Source organism: Podarcis cretensis (genome assembly GCF_951804945.1).
Source record: "Podarcis cretensis genome assembly, chromosome: 5".
In the NCBI taxonomy this organism is placed as follows: domain Eukaryota; kingdom Metazoa; phylum Chordata; class Lepidosauria; order Squamata; family Lacertidae; genus Podarcis; species Podarcis cretensis.
In genome coordinates, this window is record NC_137174.1 from 96,751,241 (window position 1) to 96,757,240 (window position 6,000).

Below are 6,000 nucleotides of genomic sequence, written 5' to 3' on the forward strand. Positions count from 1 at the left end.
CTTGCTGGATCTAGAAGGATATAATAATAGATACGGATGGCACTCCTATCTGTGGCAAAACAAGGTGAAAATACATAAGGTTTTACCAATCATATTTTCAGGGGCGCCCTATATGATGTATGGGACAAGAACAAAAACCTGTTAGAAAGAACCACACCCTGGTGGCTATCTCCGACAGATATAATAATAACAAAAAAATTAAATATGGAGGGAAAGAGAATAACTTATAAAGATATATTAGTGAAAACAGAGTAGGGGTGGAGAATTAAACCATATGAGGAAATAAAAGATGGGCTTACAGGATGGTTACAATATCATCAGGTTAATTGTTTATTTAAAGAAGGTAAAACACTAAGGACACTAAGGATGAGATGGTCAAAGAAGTTATGATAAAGTGGGCAGGTGATTTTGGCTACAAGATTGATTATGACAAATGGGTCAAATTATGGAATGAAGGGGTGAAATTTACAGCATGCAAATTTACACCTTAAGAGAAAATTTAGGGGAAATGATGTACCGGTGGTATATTACCCCGGTCAAATTGGCCAAAATGTATAAATTGAACAATAGAGCCTGTTGGAAATGCAAATAATAGGGAAGGAAGTAAAAAAAGATCATAAATTACTTCAATATGCTACTGCAGCAGCTAGAATACTTGTGGCCCAAAAATGGAAATTACAGGAGACCCCAACATTAATAGAATGGCAAACCAAATTTTTTGAATATACAGAATTAGCTAAAATGACATACAGAATTCGAGACCAAAAAGGGACAAAGTTCGAAGAAGAATGGGGTAAATTTGTGGTATATATAAGATCTAACTGTAGAAGCATAAAAACTACGGCAGGGTTAACATAAATCCTGTGATGCGTATAGAATGTGAATAAGAAACGACAAGAGAAGACATATATTAAGAAAACCAAAACAGGGAAGGAAGGAAGTCGAGGCGTGAATATACGCAGTGTAAATAAGATGACACAAAATGTTGATTGTAAAGATTGTTTTATATGTTGTTTGTGGAAAACTTAATAAAAAGCATTAAAAAAAAAAAGGAAATGCGGGCTTATGTGGAGGTGTACAGTATTTCAAAATGCACCAACACTTTCTAACAAAGCAAGGTCAAATCCAAAGCTCATATGTAGAAAAATACACTTTTAAATCAATATGAAAAGATGTGTCATGCAACATCCACATTTTTCCATTTAAGAATAAATTGCTTGGCAGTGTATAGGTTCCCATTACATCTAGGTACTCTCTGCAAACAATTGTTGCAAGCCTAGTCATTTGCAAATTAAGCCAGCAGTCCTTTCTGAAGCTAGCAATTAGCATATGACTAGGTCCCTGGGTAGTGACGGAGCAGATTCTGAGGCCCCTTGAGTCAGTTTTAGGTTCCTCCTGGAAGACGTCATTTTCTTAGAGTCATCGTTAACATCATAAAACAACTTGGGTGTTCTGCTGAATAACAATTAGGTACAATTAGCATCAAATCCAGAGACACTGGCATAACATATAGGAATGACATACTTCCTTTTCAAACATTGTAATCAATGTGCAAGATCTTCTGCAGGAGGTGCTCCACTTTTCCAGGCCCATTGGGCAAGGACTGCATAAGAAAATCATTTGAGCTGTACAGCAAACACCGATGAGCAGGCGAAAGGACAGTGCCTTGATTGCATGCTGACATTTTAACATATGCACAGTATTGCTAAATATCAGGGAGATTCCAGCTCTCTCTCCAATTATTCATCCAAACATAAGAAGAGAATGTTTTAGCAAAAGAGACTTAAGGCACAATTTCATAGTCCTTTGTGCAACAAGAGGTTGCTCCTTTGTTGTTGTTGTTTAGTCGTTTAGTCGTGTCCGACTCTTCGTGACCCCATGGACCAGAGAACGCCAGGCACTCCTGTCCTCCACTGCCCCCCGCAGCTTGGTCAGACTCATGCTGGTAACCTCGAAAACACTATCCAACCATCTCGTCCTCTGTCGCCCCCTTCTCCTTGTGCCCTCCATCTTTCCCAACATCAGGGTCTTCTCCAGGGAGTCTTCTCTTCTCATGAGGTGGCCAAAGTACTGGAGCCTCAGCTTCACAATCTGTCCTTCCAGTGAGCACTCAGGGCTGATTTCCTTCAGAATGCATTTTTATTGAGGCTTGATCAGGGCCTGTATTTTAAAATGAGCTTAAAGATCTTCAAATGTTTCATGCCAGGCAGAAGAGCAGCTGCCTAAGAACCTTGGCAATGTTTTTCCTCCTAGACAAGGGGGCCCCCTGATTTATAGCAGAAAACAATTCTCAAAGTCGTAAAAAGGGAATTACAGGCTGACAGCCAAGGTTACACTGACCCTACATATTACAGAAGATAAAAAAGCAGAGAAAAACATAATTAAGAGTGGGTAAATAGTAAAATAAAACCATGTGCCTCCCATTAAACTTGAGCCATATTTTCCTAAGGTTCAAAGGTCAAGAGCAATGGAAAAGCATCTAGCTGGCAGAAAGGAAGAGAGTATTTTGGGAAGTCTTTTTCTAAAGTTGTTTCTTTCTTAAACTGAGATCCTTTTAAGATTTCTTTTCCTTTTAAAAAGCTATCTATGTTATGTATTAAATATATTGGCTTAAATGTAATTATGCAAAGGAATTAGAAGCTAAGAAATATTAAATCCTTATGCTAGATTCTTATTTCATATAGTTGGAAGAGATCACAGGGGCCATCAGCCACCAGCCTAGCCCCCCCCCCCCCCGCCAAGCAGGAAACATCATTAGAGCACACATATGGTTGTCAGGCCTTTGTTTAAAAGACCTTCAAGGAAGGAGATCTTTCAATGATGATCCTTGACATCTGTTTAAGTTAAAAATTTAAGATTAACCATCTGTTTTGGAGGGCAATAGGGCGAGGTGAGCTGGTAATTAAGGTTCCTTGTTGAGACACATGTAAGATATATTACTACTTATTTGTCATTTATAGATAGAAGAATATATAGCTTTTTGTTTCCCATAAAAGGACAAGAGGAAATGGGTGTATCTTTTGTGATTGGTTCTAGCAAACAGCCAATAGGAATTTCAACCAGGCTGATTGGACAGAGGCAGCCACAGGAGGAGCAAGGGGGCTGGATTAAGGAAATATAAGTGCTGGCCAGAATGGCAGGAGGCCAGGCCAGAGCTTGGTAACCATATACCACTGTGCCTCATATTTATTTGTCTGACAAATAAATTATTATTTTAATTTCTCTATTGCTGCGTTGAATATTTCATTCCAGCTAAGCGTTAACCACAAGCAGGGTGCTACACTTAGATAAAGGCTCCCTCGCTGTTTAGACAGTTTGCTCTGAGTAACTTCTAGGTTAGATTAACACAAAGCAAACTAAAAAGTGTATTTCATAAGCATAACCAACTTTGGCATAACTTGTGTTCTAAACAAAATTAAACAAAATCTGCCCTTTTCCCCTTATGGGGTATCCAAGAGACCATATAGAGTCCTTACGTAGGTTCCCTATTGGTAGGAGAAAATAACAGAGGCCAACCAGAGAATATTGAGAAGCAAAGCAGCTAGTAAGCCTGATCTTTATTGATCTGTTGCAACAGGGTGCTCCCCTCACACGCAGGAAAGGAGGAGGAACCCAGAACCAAGGTGTGCCCCTCCTTATATAGACATTTTAAATTGCCCACCCTGGAGTCCAAGACCAGCCCCAGAAGCATCATACATACATCACAGAAGGGGTGTAGCTCAAGACCACCCCCCAGACACATCATACCTACATCACAAAAAGGGCAGCAGAAATCTGAGTGCTTTGTTTATCTCCTGTCATTGTTTATCTCCTGTCTGGCGGGTTGCCTGATAATCCTCACTTGATTGGATACCCTGGGGAGCCTGGCCAGTCTTTTGGAACAAAAACTATCATAGTCTTTGCTAGCTATGCTCTCCCCATCCCCTGTATGTTTTTCACCTACTCCCACTTTAGATTTTTGAGTCCAAAAAGACTTCACCCCAAATGGTTGATGCAAATGTTGCACTGAACAACTAAGGCTGCTGGGGAAAGTCTTTTTGGTCTCAGAAATCTCACCAAACTTCCTGTCCAATACAAATTGCAACAAAGCAAGCACCTCCTCTCCTTCACACACACCTTCTGGCTATAAACCAACAGCAGCACCCCAATGGGTTGGGCCAGCTGCCCTACTGAGAAATGAGTGGGTAAGGAAACTGCCCTGTAGGGTTGGCCTGTAAATTTAAAAAAGCCACCTCCACCCGTATCTACACTATTCTACCCATCCACACACTCTTCCCTAACCTACGGCCAAATTGTGTACTGTGTCACAAACAGCTCACAGGACATGGCAGTAGAGGTGGCAGACAGAAATGTTTATTGTGTGTCTCACACAAGAGCAGAAGAGCAACAGAAACGTAACACAGATACAACTAAGTCCAGTGCCACCTTGTGGCTAAACTATATAATTATATTATCCACACACTATAGACCTTTTAGCAACTGCCCCAGAAGACAAAACTGCCCATAAGGCTAATTCATAAATTAAAATAAGCCGCCATCTCTCAAATCTAGGTCCATTATTCCAACTGGCCACTTACTCCTCCCCGGCCCAGGGCTGACTGTAGCTCTTGCACACTCCAAACCTCCACCTCGCAGCCAGGCCAAGGTTTGTTTTGCAGGACAAAAAGTCTCAGGTCTTGTGGTCAGCTCAGGTTTTGTGCACTGCCTAGAGGTTTTATTGACAGATAAGCAGTATACAAATAAAATAGGGCTAGGAAAAGGCCTCCATAGCTCTGTTTCTCAGCAGCCTGCAAACACAGAGGCTGCAAACGCCCCCTAGAGGAATGAAATTAAACATTGTTTTTGATGTATTAAGGACACCTTTCTGAGACAGCCTGCATCAATGATATTTCACATTATGTATGCATGAGTTTTTTTAATCTATAAAATAATTTATGCACTGCCATTTATATACTGTGATATCAGAGTAAAGCAGAAAAAAGCAGACCATTAAAAACAGTACAAACCGCTAAAATGACTAGCCAGTCAAGCAAGCCTGATACAGCTGCAGTGGCATAGTGTGAGTTGCCAGTGCCTGGGGGCATGTGGAGGCAGGGGGTGGCCAACAATCGCCCAGTCTCAAATTTACCATTCATAAAGATATTAAAAACATGGGGGAGAGGACGGAACCCTGAGGGACCCCACAAGTGAGAGCCCAGGGGTCTGAACACTCAATCCCCAACACCACTTTCTGGACAGGGCCCAGGAGAAAGGAGCGGAACCACTGTATAACAGTGCCCCTAGCTCCCAGCCCCCCTGGATGGTCCAGAAGGATGTTATGGTCGATGGTGTCAAAGGCCACTGTGAGCTCCAGCAGAACTAGGAAACAGCTCTCACCTTTGTCCCTAGCCCGTTGGAGATCATCAACCAGCGCGACAAAGGCAGTTTCAGTCCCATGGTGAGGCCTGAATCCCGATTGGAAGGGATCCAAATGGTCCGCATCCTCCAGGTGTGCTTGCAGTTGTTCAGCAACCACCCGCTCAATCACCTTGCCCAAGAATGGTAGATTTGAGACTGGGCGATAGTTGGCCAAATTGGCTGGGTCTAAAGATGTTTTTTTTAAGAAGCGGTTTAATGACCGCCTCTTTCAGCGGGTCTGGGAAGGCTCCCTCACAGAGGGAAGCATTCACCACCCCACGAAGCCCATCGCCCAGTCCTTCCCAGCTTGCTTTTATCAGCCAGGATGAACAAGGATCAAGAAGACAGGTGGTTGGTTTCACTCATCCAAGCAGCCTATCCACATCCTTGGAGGTAACAGATTGAAACTGATCCCATATAACATGACTAGACAGGACTCTAGCACTCTCCCGCCCTGGCCCTGCTCCCACGGTGGAGTCTACCTCCTTCCGAATCTTTATCTGCAAAAAAAACTTTGCAGAAGCATTGCAGGCGATCTTGGGGTCCTTACCGGGCCCCGATGACGAAGGTGGTTCCAATAGATTATAAACCACCTGAAAGAGT